Source organism: Chrysochloris asiatica, unplaced genomic scaffold (assembly GCF_000296735.1).
Source record: "Chrysochloris asiatica unplaced genomic scaffold, ChrAsi1.0 scaffold00097, whole genome shotgun sequence".
NCBI lineage: Eukaryota > Metazoa > Chordata > Mammalia > Afrosoricida > Chrysochloridae > Chrysochloris > Chrysochloris asiatica.
In genome coordinates, this window is record NW_006408615.1 from 574,839 (window position 1) to 587,646 (window position 12,808).

The following is a 12,808-nucleotide window of genomic DNA, read 5'->3' on the forward strand; positions in this document are numbered from 1 at the left end:
CAATATCCAGGACACCACCCACTGGGTGTGCATTCCTTATTAGTGGCCTCTCCATACCTGTGGTTGTTCAGGTGAGCACATTCCATGGATTCCTTTAGTATGACACACATCTTCTTGAGCAGCTTGCCTCATGCTCAAGCTCAAGGCTTTTGTCACACCCCACCAAATGCCCAGTCTTCACCGCACTGGTGATGCTACAGGTGGCTGGATCCCTCAGGGCACAGTAAGGAGCATGTTCCCTTCAGAGGTAAACCCACAGCCCTTGAAGACATAGGGGATGTGTCTGTTAAATCAGCCAGAAAGACTTGGGTTCAGACTACAGTGCAGACAATGTGTGGGAGGCTGCACAGTAGGAGGCTTGTGGTGAGTTTCTCAAACATCAGGGGAGCACAACAGTTGGGAGTCAGTGAGCCCTGTTCAGAAATTCACTAGAACTGACAGCTCTTTAGCCACTCCCCCATGAGGGATCATCTTCAGCCAGTGCAGGGCCATTACCTTAAGGAGAATGCTGGAAGTCATATGGGAGGGCCACAAAAAGAAAGAAAAATGGGCAGATGGTGAACAAGCACAGTCAAAAAGGAAGTGGCACTGTCATCATTCTGAGAAAAGCTGCCCAAGACAAAGGTATGGAGAACTCTGAGCAAAGCATTCAAACTGTGCCACTCATCCTCCAAGGAGCAGGGACTCTCAAGGCTATCAGCATATGTTGTTGTTGTTGTTATGTGCCGTGGAGTCGGTTCTGACTCATATCGACCCTGCATAAGGTTTCCGAGGCTGTAAATCTTTATGGGAGCAGAAAGCCTCATCTTTCTCCTGTGGAACAGCTGGTAGTTTCCCACTGCTGACCTTGCAGCTCACAGCCTGATTCGTAACCACTACATTACCAGCGTATGTATTAGAGGGTAAACATGTGCAACACACTAGAGTGACAGGGCCCTCCACAACTCATCCTCCCATCCTGTCTACCTAAGAACCAGCTGAGCTGTCTGCAGCTGGGGATTCAGTACAGTACGATGAAACTAACGTTGTCAGCAGTTTTGTTGACTCAATAATCGGATTCATGCATACAGTGATAAAAAAAATCAAGTGACATGTTGCATTGGGAAAATATGCTGGAAAAGACCTCTTTACATTTCTCAATTATGGTGTCAGTGAGGAATATTGAACACACCATGGATTTCCAAAAGAACCAACAAATCTGTTTTGAAAGACATACTGCCTGGTGATTCCTGGGAAGCAAAGATGGTGAGGTTTCCTCTCTGGTACTTGGGATGTTTTATCAAAAGGGACCAGCCCCTAGATCAGGACATTATTCTTGGGAAAATAGATGGTGAGCAAACAAGAAAAAAAAAAAAAAAAATCTCAACAAGATGGATTGACACAATGGCTGTAACAATGGGATCAAACATGACAATTAGGAGGAGGATGTAGGATTGGGCAATACTTTCTTTGTTGTATGTCACGTTGATATGATTTGGAATCAATTGCGCAACACCTAACAACAACAACACAGGTTTCAAGAGCAAAGACGCTACTTTGATATTTCAGGTGCACCTGACCCAAGTCATGGTCTTTTCAATTGACTTGTATATGTACGTGTGACAACTGGATAATAATAAAAAAAAAAAAAAAATGAAAAAGAAAATTGATACACTTGAACTGTGGTGTTGGCAAGGATATGGAATATACCATGGGCTTTTGGAAGAATGAACAAGTCTGTATTTGAAGAAATACACATACAAGTAGAACGCACCTTAGATACGAAGACGGTGAGACTTTGGATTGTTTACTATGGACACATCATCAAAAAAGGCAAGTGTCTGGAAGAGGACGTTATGTTTGACAAAACCGAGGGTCAGCAAAAATGAGGGAGACACTTCATGACGTGGCCTGGCATAATGATCCCAATAATGGACTTGAATATATCAAATGTCATGACTATGGCACAGGACTAGAAACGTTTTGTTCTATTGAACATAAGGTCTCTGTGAGTCAGAGCTAACTCAACAGCATCGAACGACAATCAGATCTACCTATTGGTAAGTGTACCCAATTTCTGAGAGGTGGGCATCCTTAAACAGCAACAGTGAAAATACAACCTCAGCCTTGCTCTAGAATACTGTGTTGAGTCCACACATCTCCATACTAAAGGGTTGTTAGCAGATGGGCATCAACATCATTGCTTTCATGCCACTTGACCAGGTGCCTTCTAGAAACAGGTGGAGAAGGGAGCAAAGGTGCTTGGTCTGCCCCTTGGTGCTTGGTCTCATAGAGAAACATATTGGTCTATTCTTGTTTGCCTTATTTTAAACAATATGAATTGAGGTATAATTTATATACAATGAATGCATCCATTTTAAGGGCACAATTTGATGAGTTTTGACAAATACAACCCATGTGTCAGCCACCGTGATCAAGATATGGAACATTTCTATCACCCTACTTGAAGCACATACTGATGAAGATCAAAGGCTAAAGCCTTCAGTGGTGAGTCTATTTAATTTTGGCCATTCTGATCCAGGTTGCTGATTCTGTCATTGTGGTTTTAATTTACAATCCTCTACCTGGTATGGTGCTGTGGGTTAATGGGCTGAACTGTTACGTAAGTTTGAACCACAAGATTGGCAGTTCAAGCTCACCAGCTCCTCTTCGGAAGCGTATACAGGGTTGCTATGGGTTGGAACTGACTCGACAGCACGTAACAATGACAACAACCTATTAATGGAGTCCTGGTATGGCACTGTGGGTTAATGTACTGGACTGCAAAGTGGGTTTGAACTGAAAAGTCGGTGGTTCAAGCTCACCAGTTGGCCCTTGGAAACCCTATATAGGGTTGCTATGGGTCAGAACTGACTCGATGGCACTTAACAATAACAACCTATTAACGAACTCCTTGTGTGGTGCTGTAGGATTAGAGCTGGACTGTGAACCACAGGGTCAGCAGTTTAAACCTACCAGCTGTTCCTTGGAAACCCTGTAAGGGTCACTATGATTGCACTTAACTACAACAACAACCAGTTAATGGCTAGTTACCATGGAGTGTGTTCTGATTCACATTGCCATATGTTGGTTAGAGTACAACTAACTGAGTTCCACAAGATTTTCAATGGCTGGTTTTTTGGAAGTAGGTTATCAGACCTTTCTTCCAAGGTACCTCTGGGTGGTCTCAAATATCCTATGACCTTTTAGCTAGCAGACACGACCATTAACTGTTTGCACCACCAGTAGTCCAAATCAGCCATGAAAAGCCCTGTGGGGCACAGTTCTACTCTGACACACACGGGGGCACCATGATGGAATCTCTTTATGAAAACTCATCCACTGAGAATCCTGTGGATCAGAGTTCTAATCTGACACGCACGGGGGTGCCATGAATGGAATCTACTTATGAAAACTCATCCACTGAGAACTCTGTGGAGCACAGTTCTACCCTGGCACACACGGGGTGCCATGAGTGGAATCTACTTATGAAAAATCATCCACTGAGAACCCTGCGGAGAACAGTTCTACTCTGACACACAAGGGTACCATGAGTGGGGAGACTCAATGTCCATGGGTTTTCTAATGATAAATGATGCTAAGCATTTACACACATGCACACTTGTGCATACACAAGGACAGATCCTCATGCAACATGATGAGCCTTATAAAGGATACTGGGTACCTGAGCAGAGCATGTGGGATTGAACATTTGTGCTCCACCTGCAAGTCTTTAAACCACGCTCACCTCAGAGTGTGCCTGCAAGCTCAGTGCAGAGACCACAGGGAAGGTGAACAGTTCAGGATAGGAGTCGGAGGTGGAGAGGAGAGCAAGCCATCTGGGGAACCTGATTCGATAGAATTGAGCTTTTCAGCTGCTGTAAGAGTTCATTTCTGCCCAGGTGATTGGATCAGCTCTGAGAATAATCTAATATTTGGAGGACATTTGTCAATAGGCAATCCTTCCTCCCTGCCAGACTAGGTTCCCAAAAGGCCCCACAATAAACCAGTCACCCTTTACAACAGGGGTCCTTTGTCCCTCAGGCAAGGCATACTGCAGGTGGGGGTTATGCTGCCTTCCTCCCTCCCTGTGTGCCCCTCCTGACACACTGGGAGAGTGAGGTACCTGCTGTGGGTGATCTGGGGAGAACCCGCAAGTACTGTGTACCCCTTTGCCCTCCACCAGTACTCTGCTGACCTGAAACAAAGCAAAGACCCAACTCAATTTCAAATGACACAATGAACAGTACCCTCTCTGAAACATGGTAATTGTAATCTGTCTCTGCTCTAAGTGTAATTATATTAAACTCCAATTTTCCCTCAAATATGCATTCTAATTCAATTTTCCCTTTTTCCCCCTCTTCTTAACTAAATCTATTATCATTCCCTCAGTTAAATTATGCTTATTTAATCTTTGATGAGACCTTTCGCTGGCGATCAGCTGTTTAAATTAATGCCCCAAGCCTTAGGGAGTGGGGGCTCAGCTGCAGATGCTGGGGGGTCCTAAAGGGAGAGTGTTAAGTGAGAGGGGGGTGCCTGTTTCCTCAGTCTTCTGCTGTGTGTACCCCCTCCTTGTGCTCACACTTCTGTTAGGGTCCCCAACCTTGAAGACACTTTCAGCTGAAGAACAAGTCAGTTGACACCTGTCCTGTTAGTCCATTAAGGAGGAATCCCAGTAGCACTCCAGCCCTTCACAAGGAACATAACTGTTGATGTCACATGGCCAAGCAAACTTGAGTCAGGGGTCTTACCCAAGGAGTCTCCTCCAAGGAAAATTTCCATGTTGATAGTGTAGACCTGGATGTTTTCATTATCATATGACTTCATTAGAGATAAACCCTCTGGTTTATGGCTTTTATGCAACCATTCAGCCAAATTAATGCATGGACTAAATGCAAAAAATCAACAACACCAAGTATATATATATATAAATGAGACAAGGAAGGAAGGTAAACTCACACCCTCCAGTTGAGAGAATGTTTAAGTGGACTGAACTGTCCTCTCCTGGCTGCCCAGGACTGGCCTGGTGTGGGGGCTTACTCCACACCCCTCCTCCCCAGAGTCCTCCATAATGAAGCTATGTTGCTCACAGTGGACAGGTGGCATGGCCCCCACACTTCATCCTACCATGTCTAGAAAGCTTTGAGTTGAGGCACTCACAGTGCAGCCTCTGGGAACCAGTCCACCCCCAGGTTATTAGAGGATGGAGCCATTAAAAATGGAAACATGGGGACTTCTGAGACACCTCACCCCTGTGGCTCAGCTGAGTCACTTTGACGGATTCTGGTGCCTGGAAAAAAGCAAGGCTGACCCAGGCAGGGACATTGGATTCCTAAGAACCCTTGTGCTGTGAACCACCCAATTCTGTTTTGATTTACCCAGGTCTCTTGTCCAAAACCCAGAGGGAAAGCACAGATCTGAACAAACTTATACAGCGACCTCATGCTCATGTGGAGCCACCTGTGTACATTCATCTGGAGAAAGAATGAAGAATTGGTAAGGAAGAAATCAAGCTGTCAATCAATCAGTGTGCCATGAAACCCTCCCGAGACAGCATGCTCCAAAGGAGGAAGTCAAGGGATCAGTCTCCCAGCAGTTGAGTGCACTGTGCTTCTGGAACCTGGAGTCACATCCTCAAAACATGCAAAAAGGTGACGCAAACATTTTCCTTAAATTCTAATACCCTGATCAGTGCCATGTTTGCATGTGGATATTATTTTTAATTGTAAGACTGCACTAACCAGCATGTAATTTTTTCAAATAATTAAAAGAACTTTGTAAAATGTGACATTCCAATACTGCACAGCGAGCCCTGATTATTTCAATATTGAGTCTAATTTTGCTGTAATTCACATTCAATAGGCGACCAGACATTTTTCAAATGAATGAAAATGTTCCATAAAATCAATTCATTATGTAAGAGTTGCATGTAACTAATGTGCTGCCACAGTTTCATTTCTGGGTAAGGGACACAAACTGCAAAAATCACTGGATTGCACATTTTGGAACTGCACAAAGTGCAGCTTGCCTGGAGGGGTGTGTGGGTGGATTCCTTTCCTGGGAGCAGAGGGAGAATGGCCAGCAAAGGGCTGTGGGCCTTCCAGTCCCTATTTTATGGGTAGAAGGAAAGGAAGAGCTCCCATGTATCTTTCCACTGTTGCACACCTGGCTACACACTTTGCTGGGCTGGACAGATGACAGGATGGGACCCTACTTCAAAGATTCTGGAGATTTTTAAGATGAGTACAAGGGAGCACTAAACGAAGTTGGAGTTCCCTGTGTGAATGGAAACAGATGTAGTTTGCAGGTCTCCAGCACCTGGAGCCAGCTACCTGAGCTGCTGAGAATCTACTCTGAAATGTCACATGCAGGTGTTGTAGCTGACATTCTCAGAAGGTTAAAATTTGTTGATCAAAATGCCTGAGAAGCTGAATGGCCATGCACACACGTGTGTGTGTCTGCATATGTGCACTGTATGTACAAAGGTTACAAATGTGTGAACATGTGTTAGGTTTCCACAATATACACATGGACATAAAGCTTACATATTTATGTGCATATGTGTTATATGTGCACAGTATTCACATGGACACAAAGTTTGCACATGCACAGTATTGACATGGATATCTATGTAGATGTAGGTTTATGTGTGCACATTTCACATGGTGTATGTGCATCTATGTACTGTGTGCGTGCATGCCAATTATGGGTAAAGGGTTACATAAGTATGTTGGTGTGGGCACATGTGTGAGTGTGGACAGGTGTGTATGACACTCACATGGATGCATGTAAATACTTGTTTATATGTGCATGCTCTGTACATGTGTGCATGTTTGCACAATGTACCATATGTATGTGTATCAACTGTGTACAAAGGTTTTTTCACATGTTTGTGGACATGGTATCCACATGGATATGTATGCACACTTGTGTTTATGAGTATACCTTGTGCACAATGCATTGTGTGCATGTACACATGTGCACTGTGTGCCTATATGTTCCTTATCTACACATGATCATGCACATATATGAGTTTGAACATATGTGTGCACTGCATGCACATAAAAACATTTTTTTTATGTTCCTGGAAAAATTCCATTATCTTTTAACTACATTTTCCCACAAAAATTTTTAAGTCCTCTCCTAGATATGTGTATACTCATGTGTGCCTGTATGTGCGTGTGTTCATGCATGTGTGTGTGTTGCCCTCTCTGGGTTAGCTCCAGTTGCAGTTTGTGCTGTGATAAGGCTGCATCCTTCAGGAATGTCTTCCCAGCATCCTTGCTGGGTCCTCTTTGGACTTTCCCACCAGCTGGAATAAGGCCCTGCATGCTTAGGAGCAGACCCTCAGGCCCTCTTCTCCACTCATCTTGGTTCTTTTCAGGCTGCTCCAGTTAGAGGGGCCATTCTGGTCTCAGCAGAGAGCAGAGGCAAATGCTAACCAGGATGGGCAGTTATAGGGATCGTGCTGATGGCTGGCTGCCTGGTCCCAGGGACCCTGCCCAGGATGTGTCTCTATTCCTTCAAGCAGACTGAGCCCTTCCCTTGGGAATGAGCCATTCACCACCCTAATTTCTCTGGCTGCCTGGTACACACTGGCTGACTACGTTGCCACCTGGGGCTACAGTCCTGGGAACCTAGGACTTTAAAGAATACAGCACACAAACAGCCTCCTTCCCAAATCGTTGGCGACTTCCCAGAGAGTACATTCTAATGGAATAGTCTCTGCCCAAACTTCCTTCACACCTCTCAAGACTAGTGGCCATTAACCAGGACCAGAGCCTCTGAGCACAGCAGGGGCATCTAGGAACCCCTTTGCTACTTGGCAGCGATGTTAGCGCCCACAACGAGACCACTGGCCATGCAGACTCAACTTCCTGCACTCTTCATGTTTCTGTTCAGGCCCTCAGCCTCACCATAGGACTTTTCTATTTAACCCTCCAAGGTCACCTGAAGGGCACAGGGCTGTCACGGGTGGGATGAGACTTTGTAGAAAGGTCAGAGGGAGACTCTGGGGACCAGACCACAGACATATCATATGCTTATCTGATCTCAGTTTCCCTATTTATGGAACAGGATGGGATTCCCTGCCTTGAAGGCTGTCATCACATATTGTTGTCCCTTCTCTTGGGGTGATGGCTGCCACATGTCTCATCTGGTCTCCAGTTGACCCACTGGCACATCTTGCTCCCTGGGCCTCAAGGTCACATTTGCAAGTGTTGCTCGGATGGGGTCTTCCATGCTTCATTACAACCCTCATTAAGTGACTCAAATCCACCTCCCCCACCTCCGCCTAGGTCCAGAATCTGCACTAGAAACATCCTTCTCCCTCAAACCACCCCTGAGAAAATAACAATCACATGATCCAAAGTGAAACATGTCCATATAATTCATGAAGCTTCCACCCAAACTGAAATGTCAAATGTTTTATTAATATTTTCTATCATCCTTACAAGGTAAACCAGCCATGAAAATTACCTTCAACAGGAAAAAAAAAAAAATGTTGAAAATGTATTCATTTACTGGCATTACGGATCCGCCCTCCTCTGGTAATTCAATCAGAACTGACTGAGATATGTTCAGATAGGGTTCTCTGGCACAAGTGCTGAAATCCCTAATTAACGTCAGCCAGGCCTCCAGGGATGAGTGAGGATGCTGCCTTCAGGCACCCAGAACTTCCAGGCTGGGCGTGGATACTTCCATCCATTTATTCTTCCTTCCTCCTCACCCATTTCTTATCCTCTCTTATTAAATCCTTGTTAATTCCTTTCTTCTGGACACCCATTATGGTCTACCTCCCTTCCTTCTTTCTTTCTCCTTCCCAAACACTTCTTATATTTCTGTTCCTCAATCCTTGTTAATTTCTTTTTTTGAGGCCATCCATTATGATCAACCTCCTTCCTTACTGTCACCCTCTTACTTTCCCTCCTTCTCTTTATTCCTTCCTTATTTCTATCCATCCTTCCTTATTCTTCCATCCCTACTTCCCTCTTCCCTGTTTCCTTTCTCTTTACTTCCCCTTTTTTATCTTTATCTTATTAAATTCTTGTTAACTTTCTTTTTTGAAGGCACCCATTATGATAGATCACAGTAAGCAGTGTAAGAACTTTGACTACTTTTATTCTCCTTGGAAGGGCCCTGCCTATACACTGCAATATTCTCGTCTGCATAGAAAGGTCCATTTGGTACTGGGAACCCCAGCCCACCAAGCAGTTTGACAGGTGCCCATACCCAGGTGTGTGAGTCCATAGATGAAAGTTGTCTACTATATCCTGACTTGGTGCCTGGCTTGGTGCTGGGGGTAGGGATGTAGTGGGTCCCAGGATCAAATTTCTGACCATAGAATTTATTTCCTCTGGTCCAGAGAATGGAGTCCAGGTCCCCAGGTGGTTCCTGTGAAGTGTGTGCCCACCATGGATTCCCACCTCAGTATTGTAAGCTGGCTTGTCCTCACAGTTGCAGGTCCCCTTCCAGCCTTGGAGCCACTGTCCATGTAGCTGGTCCTCCAGCCACAGCTTCCTCATCTGGAGATGTAGCTAGCCTGCACTCTGTGGAATCTATAATGCTGTAGATGAACAGACTAAAAAGCCCTATAATTCTGGCCCATTCTCATCTGTGCCTACCTCCAGAGCCACCCTTTTTGTCAGGCCTCAGGTCCACCTATGGAAACTAAGTAGTGAGGTTGGGGGAAGGCAGGGATGATCTTCAGGTTACGGGTCACTGCTGCATGCTGTTTTGGGAGACCTGACCCTGGGCCACATTCTGAACCTGCATGACCACCTCCTAAGATATCCAGGTAAATGTGACATCTTCAGAGAATGAGGTCAATGGAGACAGGTAAGATGCAGGTAGTAGAGCCTCCTTCCCAGATATCTCTGTTTCACAGAACACAGTGCAGGTACATTAAGACAGTGGGTCTGAAGGACCCCAAGCAGTGAGAGATAGAAGGGAATCAGAGAAGGGATGTGGGTTGAGACTTCAAGGTGAGAAGGAACCATAGGGAGGAAGGAGGGCTTAGGACACTCCAGACAGAAGACAAACAGGCAAACTCAGTGAGGACAGGAATGTCTGGCTTTTCAAGAAACTCTGAGTCATGATAGGGGACAAATAGTTGCTAGTCCAGGGCTGGAAGAGGCCAGAGTCTGAGAATCAACAACCTAGATTGGACTGTTTTGTGTGGTGATCATAATGGTGGACACAGTGGATGAACAGATCTACACAGGGGAATAAAATGTACATGCATATGCATGCACACATATATGTGCACACACTGCCATATATATGCACACACCATAATAGACTCTCACACTTATGCACACGTACATGTGCACATGCTTCCACATGTACATGCAATAATACAATCCACACATATGCAGACACATGCAAACACACACCTGTACTCATGCATACACTATAACAGAATCACACACACAAACACACGCACAAAGATACAAGGACACACGTGCATATTTACATTCCATAATAGAATGCATAATAGCATAGGAGTAAGAGTCTTGGTATGGCATTGTAGGATAAGCATTGGATCACAACTTCAGCATTTCAAATTCACCAGTCATTCATGGGAAACCCTATACAAGGTCTCTATGATTCGGAACCAACTCGATGACACTTGACAATAATGACAGCACAGTGCAACATACATGCAGAAACACACACAATCCATATGCACACACATAATCCATTTACATACACCTTAATAGAACCCCCCCCACATGCACACACATGCATGCACATATGCAGTAATATATACACCAAAACACAACCTCCCAAATGCATGGGCATATACACATACATAATCACACACCATAATTTAATCCCACACATATATACCCACATACCCATACTAACATACTACAATAGAAGCAAATGCACATATATGTGCACACATGTACATCTACACACCATACTAAAATTCCACAGCATAATATAATTTCACACATACATGCACACACAAAGCACTCACATGCACTATGCACATTCCATAACAGAATTCCACAAACATGCGCATACAAATGCACATGCCATAATAGAATCACACACACATACACACACAAGTTGACACACATCCGTATGTTCACACCACTATAGAACCCCAGTAAACATGCACAAGCATCCATATGGACACACCTTAGAATGTTGCACACAATAGAACTTATACATGTGAATACACCCTAATAGAACTGTACACACACACATTCACACATGTTCCATAATTTTGTAGTTGCTATTCCATTTGAACTGCAAGGTCGGCGGTTCAAGCTCACCAGCTTCTCCTCGGAAACTCTATACAGAGTCGCTATATGTCAGAATAGACTCGACGGCACTTAACAACAACAAAAAGGTACTATCAGGAGTCCTGGTGTGACACCATAAGCACTGGACTTCTAATCACAAGGTTGGCTCTTGAAACCTACCACTCACTCCTTGAAAACCCAACACAGAGTCACTATGAGCATCTCATACTTGATGGCACTTAACAACAGAAACAAGGTACCGTCAGGTTCTGACTCACAGAAACCTTATGCAAAATAGAAGTAAACACTGTCCAGTCCTGTGCTATCCTCATGAGGGTTGCAATGTTTGAGTCCATTAATGTAGCCACTGTGTGGATCCATCTTGTTGAGGATTTTCTTCTTTGTTGCTGACCTTGTAGTTTACCAAGCATGATGTGCTTCTCCAGGGACTGGACCCTCCTGATGACATGTCCATAATAGAATCCTAAAGCACCCACACACACGCACCTCCCCACCCCCCCATACACACACACACATGAGTGCAGTGAATCTGGAAAGTCAGAAGAAGTACCATAAATTGCACCTACTGATAACATCCAGGTGGTGGTATGGGCAACAACATTTCTACTTCTACCGAACTTTCTGCAAGATGGTATCTTTGGAGGAAACTGGGTACAGAGTACTCAGCCTCTCTCTGTATTATTTCTTGTTGTTAAGGGCTATCAAGTTGGTTCAGACTCATAGTGACCTTGAATAGGATTTCCAAAGATTGACTGGTGAGTTTGAAGTGTCGACCTTGTGTTTCAAACTGACTTGTGGTCCAGTGCTTTCTCCCACAACACCATATGAATTTACATGTCAAGAAAACATCTCAGTCAAGACTGCTGAAAAATCCACTCTGGCATTCCTTCTGAAGGACATGGCTGGCCTTCTCATAGCTGGCCAGTAGAAAGATCATGTCCATGGAAGTCTATCTACCAGGTGCCCTTTCAGGGAGAACTGATAGATGTTCTGTACACTTGCAGTGAGATCAGGGAAAAGACTTGGAGAGGATGCTGGTTTGGCTGCAAAGTATTGGATGCAGCTGGTCCATTTTGAATGCACAATTACTGCCAACCTCAAGTCTGGTGCATACAATATGTCCAGACCCAAGTCAATTTGCTTCCTCCCCAAACTGCTGCTTCTCTACAAGTACATCCAAGTGAGAACTGGGAGTGACTAGGGTCATGTCTCTTCCTCAGTCACCCACATCCTCTGTATACATCCTACAACCACTTTATATCCCTGTGATCTCCGTCCAGGACAATGTTGTGGCCAGCTGGGTCACCACTCCAAACTGTTACATTCTCTCTTTGTACGCAGATAGACCCTTCTCTCTCCATCTGAAGCAAGCATGCTCTTTGTAACACATGAATTCATTAAGACTTCAGTGAGTGAATACACATTCTTCTCTATCAGTGCTAGTTGCTATTACCCTTGGTACGTCTATAAAGCATGTCAGAGTCTGAACATAGAAAACCTGCTGCCGTCAAGCTCATTCCAACGCATGGCAAGCCCATGTCAGAGTCTGAACA